Source organism: Ornithorhynchus anatinus, chromosome X5 (genome assembly GCF_004115215.2).
Source record: "Ornithorhynchus anatinus isolate Pmale09 chromosome X5, mOrnAna1.pri.v4, whole genome shotgun sequence".
NCBI lineage: Eukaryota > Metazoa > Chordata > Mammalia > Monotremata > Ornithorhynchidae > Ornithorhynchus > Ornithorhynchus anatinus.
The window spans coordinates 34849662-34866723 of NC_041753.1; the positions used below are offsets into that span (position 1 = coordinate 34849662).

The following is a 17062-nucleotide window of genomic DNA, read 5'->3' on the forward strand; positions in this document are numbered from 1 at the left end:
GGGAGCTCAGTCTGGGAAGGCCTCTTGGAGGAAGTGAGTTTTAAGTAGGGTTTTGAAGAGGGGAAGAGAATTCGTTTAGCGGAGGTGAGGAGGGAGGGCGTTCCAGGACCGCGGAAGGGTTGGCCCAGGGGTCGACGGCGGGATAGGCGAGACCGAGGGATGGTGAGGAGGTGGGCGGCAGAGGAGCGGAGCGTGCGGGGTGGGCAGTAGAAAGAGAGAAGGGAGGAGAGGTAGGAAGGGGCAAGGTGATGGAGAGCCTTGAAGCCTAGAGTGAGGAGTTTTTGTTTTTAGCAGAGGTCGATAGGCAACCACTGGAGGTGTTTAAAACGGGGAGTGACATGCCCAGATCGTTTCTGCAGGAAGATGAGCCGGGCAGCGGAGTGAAGAATAGACTGGAGTGGGGCGAGAGAGGAGGAAGGGAGATCAGAGAGAAGGCTGACACAGTAGTCTAGCTGGGATATAACAAGAGCCTGTAGCAGTAAGGTAGCCGTAAGTAGCAGTAAGCAGTAAGGTAGGCAGTAAGCAGTAAGCAGTAAGCAGTAAGTTAGTAGTAAGTAGGGTAGACTCGCAGGCAGCAGAAACTGAGGAAAATCACTGCTTAGGAACACCTTTTTGTTATTTCTTTTTCATAGTATATGTTCTTGAAAGTTAACCATTTCTTTGCTGACAGTTTCACAGTTCCACCACCAATCAAGAACAATTTTTAACAAAACCTGAGTGGGGAAAGAGAGCAGAATTGAAGGGATATAAGAAATATTTTGAGACATCTCTTTCCTCCAGGTTCTGAATAAGTGAAGAGGTTGGAAATTTCACTGAGAATAAGCTGATGATAATAATAATGGAGCTATTTTGGATGTGAAGCAACACAGATTAGTGGAAAGAGCACAGGCCTCTAAGTCAGAGGATCTGGGTTCTAATGCCGTATATGAAGAAAGGACAATGAGGAGGGAGAGTTCTCTCTGCCTCATTTTCCTTCTCTGTACCTCAGTTTCCTTATCTGTAAAATGGGGATTCAATAACTTTCCTCTGTCCTACTTAGAGAGTGAGCTCCATAATGGGCAGGGATCATGTCCAACCTGATTATCCTCTATCTACTCCAGCATTTAGTGCAGTGCTTGGTACACAATAAGCATCTAACAAATATCACAATTACTTTTGTTATGAGAGGAAGAGGAAAAGGAAAGAGGGGTGAAGAAGAGAAAAAGGAAATGGGTGAAGAGAGAGAGGGGGAAAAAGACAAAGAGGAGAGAGAGGGAAAGAGGAACAAGAAGGAACGTTTGCTTCATCTTCTCTTGCTCTCTCCTTTACAGCTTCTCTCCAGCTGTCATAGCAGATGCACTGTACAGGATGGGACCATTCACTTAGAGTCAATGCCACCACTTATTTTTACTTTTTGGTGACAGTGGTAACAGTGGCATCACTGGCCCTGGATGCTAGAGCTCATTTTGTATTGTGTCTATTCGTAAACACCTGGACAATTGGGCTTGGGGCTCCAGCACCTCCTCTCTTATCCAAGATACCTATGTCTCACCTCCCACGGCCCAGATCCATCTTCCCAGGCAATGTTCTTTCTTCCCACTTTCCACTTGCACTACCATGCCAGCTCATACTTAGTGTCTTATTTCAATATGGACAGATCCATATGGGCTGTACAGGAAAGTTTTTGTTTATTGCAGTTGCACTCATGGCCTAGTGGGAAGAGCACTGTCCTGGGAATCAGAGGTCCTGGGTTCTAATCCCGTGTGTGACTGGGGGCAAGTCACTTCACTTGTCTATGCCTCAGTTCTCTCATCTGCAAATGTGGATTCAATACACATTCTCCCTCCTACTTAGACTGGGAGCCCCATGTGGGACAGGGATTGTGTCCAATCTGATTGTGCGGCACCTACTCCAGCATTTAGTTCAGCACTTGGCATACTGAACAAATATTATTATCAATTGAAGTTTAAAATTCTTCCTTGCTGTAATAAGTTGATAGGTGATCACCAGATTCAAGTTATCACATGTTAATTTGCCTAAGAAGAAAGTGAGACTTATCCATCTGTAGTTTCCCATTCCTTCTAAAATATCTATATTTTCACAGTGACTTCTTTGTGTATTTTATATTTGTCCTATTTCCAGAGGAAAAAATGAAAATAGAAAGTTGCTATTTCAGTAGCATTCATTTTCTGCAGTCTGCTGAAATTCTGGGATACTATCCATCCGGTTCTGTTGCCTTGTTTCTAAAAATGACATCTCTTTAGAAATATCTTTATGTTTTCTAACCTTTAATTCAAATTATTTAATTAATTCAAATTTGTTGCTTCTAGAATTTTCCCATCCTTTTCTGACATCCCTTCACATCTGTCCAATGTCTATGGCTACCCCTTTCTTGACTCCACACTTTTTTCCAGTGTTTCCAGGCACATCATACTATATCATGTTTTTCCATTCTCATTCTTATATTTTATCATGAGTTCATAAAGCTTAGTCTTTTCGTCCTTTTACTTTTCTCATTTACACTTCCTTGTAAAGCACTGATCCTTGTTGTTTTAGCCCTTCACTTCTCTCTGATTGCTCCCTATTTTAACATAATCAACCCCGAGGTTGTTTTTCCCTGTTCATGTTTTCATTCCAAAAAATGAACCAAGTTGATGACTATTTTAATTACCTCTTTGTGCTTCCCATCCCATTTCCCTAGCACTCCTATTTATTTCAGTTTCTCAGTGTGTGTTTTAGCTATTAAATATGCATTTTGTAAACTTTCATTTCTCTGAATTTTAATATTAGGATCCTTCCAGCTTTGAATTCATCTTTCTTTTGACATTTCCAGGACTGTTCTTATCATACAGTTCCTCATATCATAAGCCTATGTAAATGAGCAGGGCAGTTAATCTGTGCTCAACAAAGGTTTCTGAGAGGTAGAGAGCCACTGGAGAATACAACTGGGGAAGCTTACCTGGATTTAGTCAGAGTAGTCCTCAGTGATGAATGCTAATTAAAAGTCCTGCCTTCTTAGCAACCTGAATGCCTCTCAAAGGCACCCAATTTTTAATAAATTCACTAGTGCAGGGGGTAGCAAGTCATTAGTCTTTACAATAAATTTTGCTTTATTTAAATCTAGCATACTGCTGGAGATCTGCCTTACACAGGAAGAGAATTGGAGTTTTATGGTTTTAGTTGATTATGTCTGCATCATTTTTATTATTGTGATTATAGTTCAACATTTTAATACTTCTCTTTTATGGCTATGTTCTATGCTAGTCCTTTGGTAAGCATATACTCCCAATCCATTGGTCTTAAAGTATGCTAACTTAACAATATGCATCACCAAAGATGTCTGTGTTTTGCAATTTCACTCACTGAAGCTGGTCTGTCTGCCAAAATTGCTGCCCAGTGTTCAGTTGTCATGCAGCCTAATCTTAAACTGCTCTGCTCCACCCAGCTTTCAAGAAAGCCAGTTCAGCTCACCATTTCACAGTTGGGTGGGGATCCTAATATCATTATTTTTTTGCACATGCCCCATCCAACAAAGCTGTGTTTAAGTGAGGGTAGCTTTGGTGTCGGCAGACTGATTTTCTTCCAACATCTCGGCTGGAAAAATTCAGAGATCAATGCCAAGGCTCACTTTTAAAAATAATTTTTATCCTATTTGCCCATGAATGCAAACTGACAACACACCCTTCTATTCTACCTCAAGCATACTGTGGCTTTCTCTGACTAAAACGTTTTGTCACTGGATTCATTCAATTTCATTTAGTGAGTGCTTACTGTGTGCAGAGCACTGAACTAAGCACTTGGGAAGTACAATTCAGCAACAAATAGAGACAAGCCCTGCCTGCAATGGGCTCAGTCTAGAAGATGGGCTCACAGTCCAAAATATCTGCTCAGTGTGTTCTTAGTCTCTTTTGCAGGTATTTTCATGGAAGACCAAAGACACACTGGGACGATCTAGAGGATTAATACAAAATAAACCTTAGTAAACCTTAAAAATTACAAAACGTCCTTAACTTTCTGGATTCATTAATATGTGGTTGAAAGCCCCAAGTCTGTATTGACCTCAACTGTCATTTTATGAAATGCGTTTTCACCTCAATTTGTTATCACATGTTAATTTGCCTAAAAGAAAGTGAAACTTACCCATCTGCAGCAGTGTCTAAAAGAGGTTTCATATACCTTTTTCCATTTTTCATGGAAAAACACAGACATGTTCCCCCATCCTATAAATAAAGCATAACCCCCTACTGTAAGGGTTCAAGCTACAAAATAATTAGGCACAAAGAATTTTCCTACCTCCAGCTTCCAGAAAATAGGTTACATTTGTGATGGAGGCAGATATGATGGAAGAATTTAGTATCCAGTGAGTTGGGTGATCTAGCCAGTATTTTATGTCATTCATTTTATTTTATTTCATTCATGTTATTTCATAATGTTCTACCCTATTATGAAGGCCTTATAATCAGTGGCATTTATTGAGCACTTACTAAGCACTGTACTAAGCGCTTGGGAGATTACAACATAACAGAGTTGGCAGACACATTCCCTGCCCACAACGAGGTCACAGAAATTCTGGTTGTGAAATTCTGGTTGTGACAGGTAAATGTGTCATTAACTAGAAACTGTAATCATGACACACACTTACAACACCTCTTCCCTGTGGAATCCTGTAGAGCTTTAGCACACACCTTCAAAATGGAGAAGAACCAAAGTTATGACTAAACCTATGGCATTTTTTCTGAAAACAATTTGAAAAAGGGGCAGGCAGTCCTATAATTCTGAGGAAGGATAATATAACTCACTAGATAACTTGAGTTACCAGTTACTTATTAGTTTGCTGCTTAGTCTTAGCTGAACTTCATTAGAGATCTTAGACTATCATGGCGGCCCAGAAAATCCCAAGAGTCCAAATAGGTGTTGCAGTCACATTTCCCAGAAGCAAAAGTAATTGGTTTGTCATTTATGCAAGTAAGAGAGCAGGTAGAGTGAAGAGATGAGAGTCAGGATTTAGCAGTGAGAAGTTCTTGAACCAGTAACTCCGATAATTGATAGATCATGCACTTAATTTGGCTGTGCCCCAACAATTCTACTCAACTGTGAAGTGAGATGCTCAACTAAAAAAAAATACACTTGAATGTCCAGATATTACTATTATTATATTTGTCATTAATAATAGTAATGACAGTGCTCCCTAGTATATAGCATCAAGATTTACCCTTAACTACTGGACTTACAGTAAGCAAGAAGAGAGAGCTGACTGACTACTAAAATGCAAACTGTAGTTACAATCCCCTAGTTGGTGGTAGAGATTAAAGGAGGAAAGGTGTTACACAGTGATGACAGTTTTGGAAACTGAAACATACTGCATGGAATAAGGGGCTAAGAAAACCCAACAAAGTAGGTTTCTGCACCTTGCTCTTTCAAATATGGGAAAGTTGTATAATCATTTCAGCAAAGGGTAGGCATTAGAAAAATTTGTAGCATTGGTTAGCAATTCATCTTCAGCATTTTGGAATTGTCACCAAAACTTAGTTGGAAATATGCTTGCTCCAACTCAAAAATAGAGAAGCAGTGTTGTCTAGTGGATAAAGCACAAGCCTGTGAGTCAGAAAGACCTGGGTTCTAATCCCGGCTTGTCTGCTATATGACCATAGACAAATCATTTAACTTCACTGAGCCTCAGTTACTTCATCTGTAACGTGGGGACTCAGACTGAGCTCCTTGTGGGATTTGGACTATGTCCAACCCAATTAACTTGTATCTACCCCCAGCACTTAGTACAGTGCCTGGCACATAGCAAACAGTTAACCAAAACCATAAAGAAGTCAAATCAATTTGTTATGATTGGTTCAATTACAGTGTATTCCAAGTAGATTTAAAAGGATGTCAAAATTAGAAAAAAAATGATAGCAAGATGCAGAGTTAAATCTAGAAAATATACTCTTACTGCATTTACCAGAAGCAGCATGGTCTACTGGCAAAAACATGGGCCTGGGAATCAGAAGGCCTGGGTTCTAATTCTGGCTCTGCCTCTGGCCTTCTTTGTGACTTTGAGAAAGCCAAATAATAATAATAATAATGATAATAATAATATTTGTTAAGTGCTTACTATGTGCCAAGCACTATTCTAAGCACTGGGGTAGATACAAGGTAGTCAGGTTGTCCCACGAGGGGCTCACAGTCTTAATCCCCATTTTACTGAGGCCCAGAGAAGTGAAGTGACTTGCCCAAGATCATACAGCAGAAAAGTGGTGGAGCTGGGATTAGAACCCTTGACCTTCTGACTCCCAGGCCTACACTCCATCCACTGTGCCATGCTGCTTCTCTCAGTGCCTCAGTTTCCTCATTTATGAAATGGACCTGTTCTCCTTTCTATTTAGACCTCGAGCCCCAAGTAGGATCTTTCCGACCTGATTAGCTTGCATCTACTCCAGCGGATTAGTACAATGCTTAATACAGAGTAAGCACTTAACAAATACTACAATGATAATTTGCCAGTCCTACATCATTTTCTTTTGTGTTCTTTCAGTTGAGGAATGTGAATGTCTCAGAGACATCTCTTTGCACATTTGCACACTGTGCCCACGAGTAATTAACAGTGCACATTTTCAGGCCCCATCCCACTTGAGTGAGCATTGCTCAGACCCAGATGGTTAATAGGGGAAAGGGATTTTTTTTATAAAAATGGTATTTGTTAAGCACTTATTATGTGTCAGGCACTGTACTAAGTACTGGGGTAGATACAAGCTAATCAGCTTGGACACAGTCCATGTCCATATGTTCCAGTCAATCGGTGGTATTTATTGAGTGCTTTCTGTGTGCAGAGCACTGTACTAAACACTTGGGAGAGTACAATGCAACAGAGTTGGAAGACACAATCCCTGCCCACAAGGAGGTTCCACTAGCAGGACATATGCTTAAATTGTTTTTGCTATAGTGTTAATGGTTTAGGTTGAGGCATCCAACAAGCACTCATGCTTTCAGTCCCGTTCTTAAAAGACAACAATCTCCTGAAAGGCTAGTAACCTTTTTTAAAGTGAATTTACAAATTATAAAGGAGAGGGAAACCCTCTGTTCACTGGCCAAACTGAACCAAGAGGAATCCGGTGTGTGTATAATCCCACAGAATTAAATGGCACCCAGTTACTTTCAAAAAGTCCATTCACCTGACATGTCTGGGGCAGGGAGTGAAGAGAACGCAAAGCACTCTGCACAGATCTCAGGTCTGCCAGGCCAGGCCTGAGAGCACATAAGGCTCTAGTTTGTACCTGAGTCGAGACAAGAATGTACTGATTATTCTTGGGAAAACGGCTGTCGTATATAAGATGGAAGCAGCAGGTACCCACAATTCTGTACCAGTATGAGTTTATATTTTATTTTTTTTCTCAGTTGGGGTGCAGAATGGGGTCAACAAATAATACCTTGTTTTTTCAATAGCACTTTTGTATTTCTAAAGCACCTTCACATCATATTTTGTATTTCTAAAGCACCTTCACATCATATCACATTTTATTCTCCAAACATCCCTTTAAGGTAAGGAGAGGCAGGCATTATTACCCCATTTGTACAATGGTGAACTGAGGCCCGCAGTAAGGAACTTGCTCAAGGCAACATGCCAAATCAGTACAGAGCTGACCACATGCACTTTCCATTAGACCACACTGTTTCCCGTTTACTAGAGTTGCTCTTGAGAATATTCTTAAGAAGGGATTGTACCATGATTTAGTTTTCTTCTCTAGCACAAAAATGGGAAATGAGAAATTGGAGGATTCCAAAACAATATTCCTATAGAAAATCTTAATAAATGTCCCCTAATTTTATTTGTTTATGAGGTGCATTCATTCATTCAATAGTATTTATTGAGTGCTTACTATGTGCAGAGCACTGTACTAAGCGCTTGGAATGTACAAATCAGTAACAGATAGAGACAGTCCCTGCCCTTTGACAGGCTTACAGTCTAATTTGGGGAGACAGACAGACAAGGACAATGGCAATAAATAGAATCAAGGGGAAGAACATCTTATTAAAGCAATAGCAAATAATAGAATCAGGGTGATGTACATCTCATTAACAAAATAAATAGGGTAATGAAGATATATACAGTTGAGCAGACGAGTACAGTGCTGAGGGGATGGGATGGGAGAGGGGGAGGAGCAGAGGGAAAGGGGGGAGAAGAGGGTTTAGCTGCGGAGAGGTGAAGTGGGGGGGTAGAGGGAGCAGAGGGAAAAGAGGGGAAAAGGGGGAAAAGGGCAATGGTTCCTGACCCCAAACTTATTAAAAATAGTAAATAACTATCCTGACCTGTAAATTGCAATAACAGAACATATAGATGTATTTTGGAAAAATAATGTTATATTTGTTCTATTAGACAAAATAATTAATGTTTAAGGGGCTCTAATGAATAATCTTTTAAATCTATATTTCAAGTCTTAAATGGAATTAGATTCTAGTGAGAAATGATGCATGAGTTTCTGATCGTTTGCAATTTTGTTCAATGGTAACACAGTTGTGAATTAGTTTTTCTTATCTATACTAAAATCTTTATCTAACAACTTGTTTTAACCATCATATCATACACATGTGTGCAATTTGGACTTGTCTGGGTATCAAAGCTCGTTTTCCAAAGTCTAGTCATTAATTCTCGTGACAGAGTCAGGAAAGAGTTGCAATTTGGACCCTACAAATAAGTAATTGTGCTCTGAATTGTGAATGCATTGATTTCATTTCATATTTCTTAGTATCTAATTTTCTATGTTTCACAATGGTATGGCTTTTCATGTCTCTTTTTCTTTTCCCTCCCTTCACCCTGTCTTAGTGTATTTTCAAGATCCCTATAAGGAAGTCGTCTTTGTTTTTGCCTAGGTTGTCTGAGTCTAGTCTTGGGATTTCCATTTTTATTTTTATCCTTCCTTCCAATCCTTTATTTCTTCTGAACCCAACCCTTTTCCTTTTTGTCACCTACTTCTATCCTTGACCTCCTCTTCTTTTAATCTTTTCATCCCTTATTAGTACAGTTTAAAATTTTGATTGACCAAACTCCAGTTGACCTGCTGAGGCTGTGGGTCTGTCTGTATATGTGTGACTCAGTATAAGCTATTTCTTGACATCGGGGTGAAAACAAAAGAGTCACTCAGGTTGCTAACAGAATCCATTGCTGCTCTGATTCAGATTTTTTGCCTTTTGTGTTCAAATAGAGTAAGTAGTTTACCCTGTAAAATTCAGGCAATCAAGTCTGTGTGGTCTTGCTTAAAAAGAGGCCAAGCTATCACTTCTTACTCTTTTATGTTTCAGGAGTCCCTTGCTTTTTTTCTGCAATTCTCCAGCAATTGAGTTGACCTTTGTTGAGTGAATAAAATAGCTTTTGTAAGCAGCCATTTGCTATAGGGAATGGTGAACCAACTTGGATGAAAACTAACTTGAACAAGAGCAAATATGATTCTTTTTTTCAAGGTGTGAACCTTTACCATTTAAACTGGAAATTACTGGTCTCTCTTCACTCTCCCTAAATGAATAAAACACACCAAGAATGTAATATTCCAATTTATTATTTCCGTTGCAATGAACAATAAGTATTTATTGAATTATTTAAGTGAATGATTTATTGAATAGTTTATTGAATTTATTGAATTATCCAAGCACTTATCCTATCTCACCATGATTACTGCATCAGCCTACTCATGACCTCCCTGCTTCTTGTCTTTCCCTACTCCAGTCCATACTTCATTCTGCTGCACGGATCATTTTTCTACAAAACCTTTCAGTCCATGTGTCCCCACTCTTCAAGAACCTACAGTAGGTGCCCATCCATCTCAACATCAAACAGAAACTCCTTATCATCAGCTTTTAAGTACTCAATCACCTTGCCCCTCCTACTTACCTTTCCGTTTCCTAATTACAATCCAGCCAGCACATTTTGTTCCTCTGTTGCCAGCCTGTTCATTGTACCTCTAACTCATCTATCTCACTGCTGACCTCTTGCCCACATCCTGCCTCTGGCTTGGAACTCCCTTTCTCTTCATATCCGACAGATCATCATTCTCCCCACCTTCAAAGCTTTATTAAAATCCCATCTACTCCAATAGGCTTTCCCAGACTAAGCCTCCATTTCCTCTTCTCTCACTCCCTTCTTCTCCTACTTGGATTTCTATCTTTTATGCCACCATCCCTCAGCCCCACTGCAGTTATGTACATATCCAAAATTTATTAATTTATATTAATGTCTGTCTCCCCCTCTAGACTGCAGACTTCTTGTTGGCAGGAAGCATGTCTACCAACTCTGGTATATGGTACTTTCCCAAGTGCTTAGTACAATGCTCTGCACACAAGTGCTCAATAAATACATTTGATTGATTGCGACTTGCTGGTGTATGATGCTTTAGGAGATGTGAAGATTCTACTGAGAGTAACGATTATATCTGACTAGTGATCTTTAAAGAGTTGATAATCTACTGAGCTCCTTCCCTCATGAATTATGAAAAATGGAGACTCAAGAGGCAATCGCTTTGAGAGAAGTGCTTTCTTTCAGGCTCATGTAGAATCAGATGCAATTACTAAAATATGCTTCCCCTCTTCTAGGAAACTTCCAACTCAAAATGCTATGAGCATCATCAGCTATTATCAGCAGCCAAGCTTCACTGTTTCTGGGGCTGACCCAAGATGGCACAGCTGAGCCACAGTCATCTCTGATCATATTGTGGCAGAGGTGAATAGTGGTGGCCCTGAGCCAGAAAGTGGGAGGGTTTTTAGAATGTTCTGGCCTGCAAGGCTTTGAACAACCTCCAGAGCAGCTTCATGGGACTTGTTCTTATGGGCCCTGGGGCTGGACACAAGAAGAACCTCTGACCTGGACCCACAACCTGCTCACAAGAAATCTGTTGGCAGAGGAGTAGAAGAAACATGCAGTAGGGAGGGAGTATACCTTGATTCATTGAGAGCTTACAGTACACAGATCACTGTAAATTGCTTGGGTAATGGTTAGAGGAGGGAAATCCTTAGGGACAGACCTCTGAAGAACACACTTAACTGTGCACTACCTCAATCACAGTGAAGCGTTTGACCAAAGTGCAGTACAGCAGATGTAATATTTGCAGTATAACAGGTACAGGGCAAGTTTAGAGAGGAACATCAAGATCTCTCTATTACCTCCATTAACTGGACAAAAGCATTTAACACTATCCACAGACCAGAGCTTTGGAAAGTGCTAAGGAATTTAGGCTGTTCTGAAAAATCACCAAGAACCTTAAGGTATGTCATAATGGAATGGTTGGTCGAGTCAGAGTTTAAGGTGTCTCGTCTGATGACCCTATCATTATCACTGCCAGAATGAAGCAGGATTGTGTGTGAGCGAGTCCAGTCCTGTTCAACCTACCATATTTACTTGGATAATTGTTCCACTCTTTTCATAATTTTTCAACCCCCAAATAAGGGCAGGGGCTATAATGTGGGGAATTAATTATAGCAACAAGGGGAACAGAAGAAAAAGGATGCGAAGAATAAACAGGAAGGACAATGTTAATACCAGGGGACTTTTAAATTTTTTTTTAATTTAGGGCAGTGTTGATGACAGCTCTCTGTCTCCCTCCCCTCCCGCAGCCCCCAAAATGGTAGTAGTGGCAGCAGCAGCAGGAGCAGTACCTGTCCTCAACCAGTCGGGAGACTCCCAGCTGTGGTGGCCCAGACTAGGGTTCCCCCCCTGCCATGGGGTTCAGCTCCAGGATCACCCACACATCCTTGAGCTTTGGAGGAAATCCCACAATCATCAATCAATCAAATTTATTGAGTGCTCACTGTGTGAAGAGCACTAGGACCCTTCCTCCCCAGCTTCACAGAAAGTCCTGCCTTCCTCTTCCCCAGCTCCTTCTCCTGCTCACCAGATTGGGCAATATAGTATTTCAAACTGAGAGATAGATCTCTCCGAAGATGTTTAAAAATGTCACCTGTTACATTATCTTGAAGGATTTCACATCTACCATGCCATAATTGAAAATGGTGAGAGAAGCAGCATGGCATAATGGATAGAGCACAGGCCTGGGAGTCAGAGGGACCTGGGTTCTAATCCTGGCTCCGCCACTTGTCTGCTGTGTGACCTTGTGCTAGTCACTTCACTCCTCTGGGCCTCAGTTACCTCATCTGTAAAATGGGGATTGAGACTGTGAGCCCCATGTGAGACAGGGACTGTGCCCAACCTGATTTGCTTGTATCCACCCCAGGGCTTAGCATGGTGCCTGGCACATATTATTATTCTAATCCCGGCTCCGCCACTTGTCTGCTCTGTGGCAGTGGGCAAGTCACTTCACTCCTCTGGGCCTCAGTTTCCTCATCTGTAAAATGGGGATTGAGACTGTGAGCCCCACATGGGACAGGGACTGTGTCTAACCTGATTTGCTCATATCCACCCCAGTGCTTAGCATGGTGCCTGACACATAGTAAGCACTTAACAAATACCATAATGAGTAGAAGCAGCATGGCTTTGTGGATAGAGCATGGGCCTGAGTCAGAAGGTCATGGGTTCTAATCTCAGCTATGCCACTTGTCTGCTGTGTGACCTTGGGCAAGTCACTTAACTTCTCTGTGCCTCAGTTCCCTCATCTGTAAAATGGGAATTAAGACTGTGAGCCCCAGGTGTGACAAGGACTGTGTCCAACCTGATTATCTTGTATCTACCCCAGAGTTTAGAACTGTGCCTGGCATATAGTAAGCACTTAACAAATACCATTATTATTGTTATTATTATTATTAATAATAAATCTGTCTCCCTGTTGTGGAACTCTACAAAATATGCATCCAATTTCTTAAGTAGTTTCACAAGCATACCTACAAACCATTTCCAACCTCAAATGGCAGATCATGATTATCAACCACGAGGTCTTAGAGTGCAGTCAGCTCCCCATCAACAATGCAATGCTCACATGAACATCGGCTCGGTTGGGTGGGACCTGTGAGGATAACGGATAATAACAGTATATCCAGGCAGCTGCTATATGGTAACATGAGAAAACATGAAACCAAAAGTAAGCTTTTGCTTTAGATCAAAATGTAGGTGTAAATTGATTTTGATGGATTTTGTCATATGATTTTTAAAACATTAATATTCATATCATTTAATTGAACGAGTGTATTATTTCAGAGAATTTTCCTGTCTCAAAATCCATTTTGGGCCTGAGGTTTCATTGGGAAAACCAAAATTAACCTAATGTTGGTGGTAATTTCAGTCAGGCAGGACGATTAGTCTTAAACCAAGAGCCACCTTATCTGCTTCCCATCTTGCCCCAAGAAGCCTGATGTTACCCATACACCAGGGGGAAATTTTCTTTTTTCCAGCATCTCTCAGTCAGTCAATCAGTCAGTCATATTTATTGAACACTTAGTGTGTGCAGAACACTGTACTAAACACTTGGGAGAGTACAATATAACAATAGACACATTCCCTGCCCATGACAAAATCACAGTTCACCTACCCTTCTGTTTTGTAGAACTATCCTTACACTTCAGCCAGGTCAAAGTAGGTTAGTGTATGTCTTGGGGAAAGAGCACATAACTACCAACAGCCACTTACAGCAGGTGTCAATCTGGCAGACATCCAGTTGAATAGGTAGCAAATCAAAGGAGGCAACCTTATGGAAAAAAAATCCTATCTGCACTGGTTTAACTTATTATTTTTCAGTTTTTTCATTCTAAATTGCAAACCAAAAGCATAAGTTATAATTTCCCTCACTTATCAAGTTAAGGTTAAGTAAGTATCATTGGTGTTATTAAAATGCACTTAGATTCTGTGAACTTGTTCAACCTGCTATTAGGTTAGTTGGGGCAGATAGAGCAGATATAACCAGAGAATCAAAATGCTGAAGGTCAAAGCAGGGAAAATTAATGAAGGAGTGATTTTTTTTTTAAAAAAGTTCTTCTGGGGTCTTTACACCTGTGATTCAATGGGTAGCATCTGATCTTTAATTGGTAATTTAAACTACCCACACAATTCATCCTGAGGTAAACATTTACTAGTTTGGGTTTTTTTATGGTGTTTGTTAAGCACTTACTATGTGTCAAACACTCTTCTAAGTGTTGGGGTAGATACAAATTAACTAGGTTGCACACAGTGTTTGTCCCGCAAGGGGCTCACAGTGTAATTAGAAGGAAGGACAGGAGAAGTGAGGCACAGAGAAGTTAAGTGAGTTGCCCAAGTTCACATAGCAATAATTGGCAGAGTTGGGATTAGAACTCAGGTCCTCTGACGCCCAGGCCAGTGCTCTTTCCCCTAAGCCATGCTGCTCCCCATAGTATATTTCTATGACACCAATCACATTTCAAAGATTTCCCCCACCCCAGACATTAACAAAAGAAGTAAAAGAGCCAGAGATCATAGCAGATATAGGTCTGCTAATTCTGACTGTAGCTAAGTGTCAGAGTGTAGAAAAATGGCTATGTACAGTTTACCAACAAAAATAGAGGACCATGCCCCGTCTTTTTCAAGTTTGGCAGAGTGAAATCCTGGATAAAGTACACAAGTGTAGTTTTGCAAAGCACAAGCCCAACTTATAAAGTGCAGTAAGATTCCACTTACTTGTAAGTGCTTTGGTTCCAATTTCCATAGAGCACATGCAGAGACATATAATTAAGGCCTCTGTATAGCCTTCAGTTGGACAAAATGCATTTTGTCAAATCCCCTCACTTTATTCCTTTGACCAAATACATTTCATCACATTTTTGTCAACAGAATGTAATTTTGTACAGATCATTCTGTCAACAAAAAGAAACAACATAAAATCTTTTTGTCCACAAGAATAAATTGCGCATTCTTTCCTAGATGTGTGTATTTGTGTAGAGAAAATGGAAAACAGGACAGATTTTCATATGAACAAGGCACAGAAGTATGGCACAAACAAGGATAAAACAAAGTATTGGTCCACTAGCTTATTACGTCCAGTATCAGTTAAATGTCATGTGATTCACATTCCCATCTGGTGTTTCCTACAGACCCAGTAGGATTCCAGAAAAATATGGGGTGTCGAAGACTGCAGTGACTCCTAAGGCAGCCACCTGCTGGGTGATGGAGCTACAGCATACCATTGGCCCTATGCTGCAGTCATTTCAGTCACAAAAGAGTCCTTCATGTATGAACCTTTGTGAGCATTTCAGAATAGGTTGCCTCCCTGCCCCCCACCTCCCAAAACACACACACACACACACACACACACACACACACACACACACGTTCATTGCATTCCGGGCCCCAGCAGGAATGTGACTGTCAGGGACGAGAGAATGCGGGTGGTGCTCCCCAAACCACTAGCACTTACATTCAACTTTTTCCTTCAGTTTCTTGGTCCTGAAGGCTTTTCTGTCATTCTCGACTAAGGACCCCATCAATTGAATGAAGCATTTCTCTGTTTGCCCCATTTCTTAGACCCATGTTTTCCATGTAAAAGATTTTAGGTTTCCTGAAATTTTCCTGGAAAAATGCTCCACTATGCTAGTTTTGGATGTCAGTTAATTCTTGTGGTTCAACCATAGGACTTTTTAAATGTTGAAATGAAAATTATTGGACAAATCATGATTCCATAATGATTTAATTTCAAGTTAAATAAAACAAGTTTGAATGATCTTTGATCTACTATGCTTTATCTACTTGTCAACCCAACAACCCTCTTTAGAATTTATATATATTTCATTCTTATCCTCAGACCTTATATATGCATATTTTCATTTGGATCTTCATTTGGATATTCATTACTTATTTTGCTATGACATCATTGAATTTTTTAAGCTACTTTCAATTATATTCTCCTATGCACACTATTTGTCTCCCCCTTTAGATCATAAGCTCCTTGAAGACAGGGAACATGTACCTTGCTTTTGTTGTTCTCTCCCAAATGCTTAGTACAGTGTTTTTACACAGTAGGTATTCAGTAAATGCCACTAATTGATTTATTGATTGCTAGTAGAGGACATCCACCAGATCACTGGAGCCTGTTTTGCAGATTCGGAGTTCTAGAGAGGAACAAAAATTTATACATTTTCATACAATTCAGGGCATTCTGTGCACTACACCCAGGATTGAGATACATATATGTACCCCTTTCCTGGTGGGCACCATGTCTGCAGAACCTAATCTCAAATGAATTACCCATTTTTTCCCCCTTTGTTCACCTTTAAATTTCTGTAACACTCTAGCCAAGTAGAAGTTGATTGTGTGGGTGTGGTTTGTATTTTGAGTAAATTTTCATCTTGTCTTATGCTGTTAAGTCATCTCCGACCCATAGCACTCCATGGACACATCTCTCTCAGAACGCTCCAACTCCATCTGCAGTCAGTCGGGTAGTGTATCCATAGAGTTTTTTGGTAAAAATCTGAAAGTGATTTACCACTGCCTCCTTTTGTGCAGTTAACTTGAGTTTCCGACCTCGACTGTCTCCCATGCAGCTGCTGCCCAGCACAGGTGAATTTTGACTTGCAGCAGATTGCCTTCCACTGGCTAGCCAACTCCCAAGCTAGGAATGGAATGGGTAGGCCTCTGCTTAACTCTCCTTCCTGTAGCCAAGACTGGTAGAGAACTGGAAACTCTCCAGGTGTGATCTTAAGAGAGGGTGATTAAATTTTACACATATACTAATGAATATAGATTATCCACTAATTTTGGAATAGCATTTCAGAAAAGGCTCTAAAGGATTCACTGTCAGAGTTTGTCTCATCCTTCCAAAATGTATATTAATTCTATTGTCTTCATGATATTTTCAGCATTTTCTCAATTATGTGACCAAGTAATGACAATCGACAGACTACTGGGACTAATGCTGCTTAATCCAAGAAGGCAGCCCACTCTGCTAAAATGCACAGAAGGTATATGGAGCTACTTGATGAGTCTCGTGTTCATATTGCCCCTAATTGGCATGCCCCCTCCCCCAGGTGTCTTGGGGATCACAATGGGGGTAGGGGGAGGCACTTATCAGAAAAAGAGGTGGATTCACTGGAGTGGTCAGGGGTACCCCTTCTTAGTCCCTGCTATATCTGCTAATCCTGAGAAAACAGAGTCCTCACACTACTAGGAAGAAATGGACCTTTTTACTCTTCTCTTTGCCTACCAGTGATGGGG

The 17062-nt window shown here is 40.6% G+C and overlaps 1 non-coding gene across 1 annotated transcript; it reads right to left on the reverse strand.

The window, feature by feature from the left end:
- Positions 1–16418: 16418 nt before the first annotated feature.
- LOC114808604 lies at positions 16419–16556 on the reverse strand. Its single transcript, XR_003756450.1, has one exon. It is a non-coding gene; the product is annotated as a small nucleolar RNA SNORA7 (small nucleolar RNA).
- Between the last annotated feature and the right edge of the window lie 506 nt (positions 16557–17062).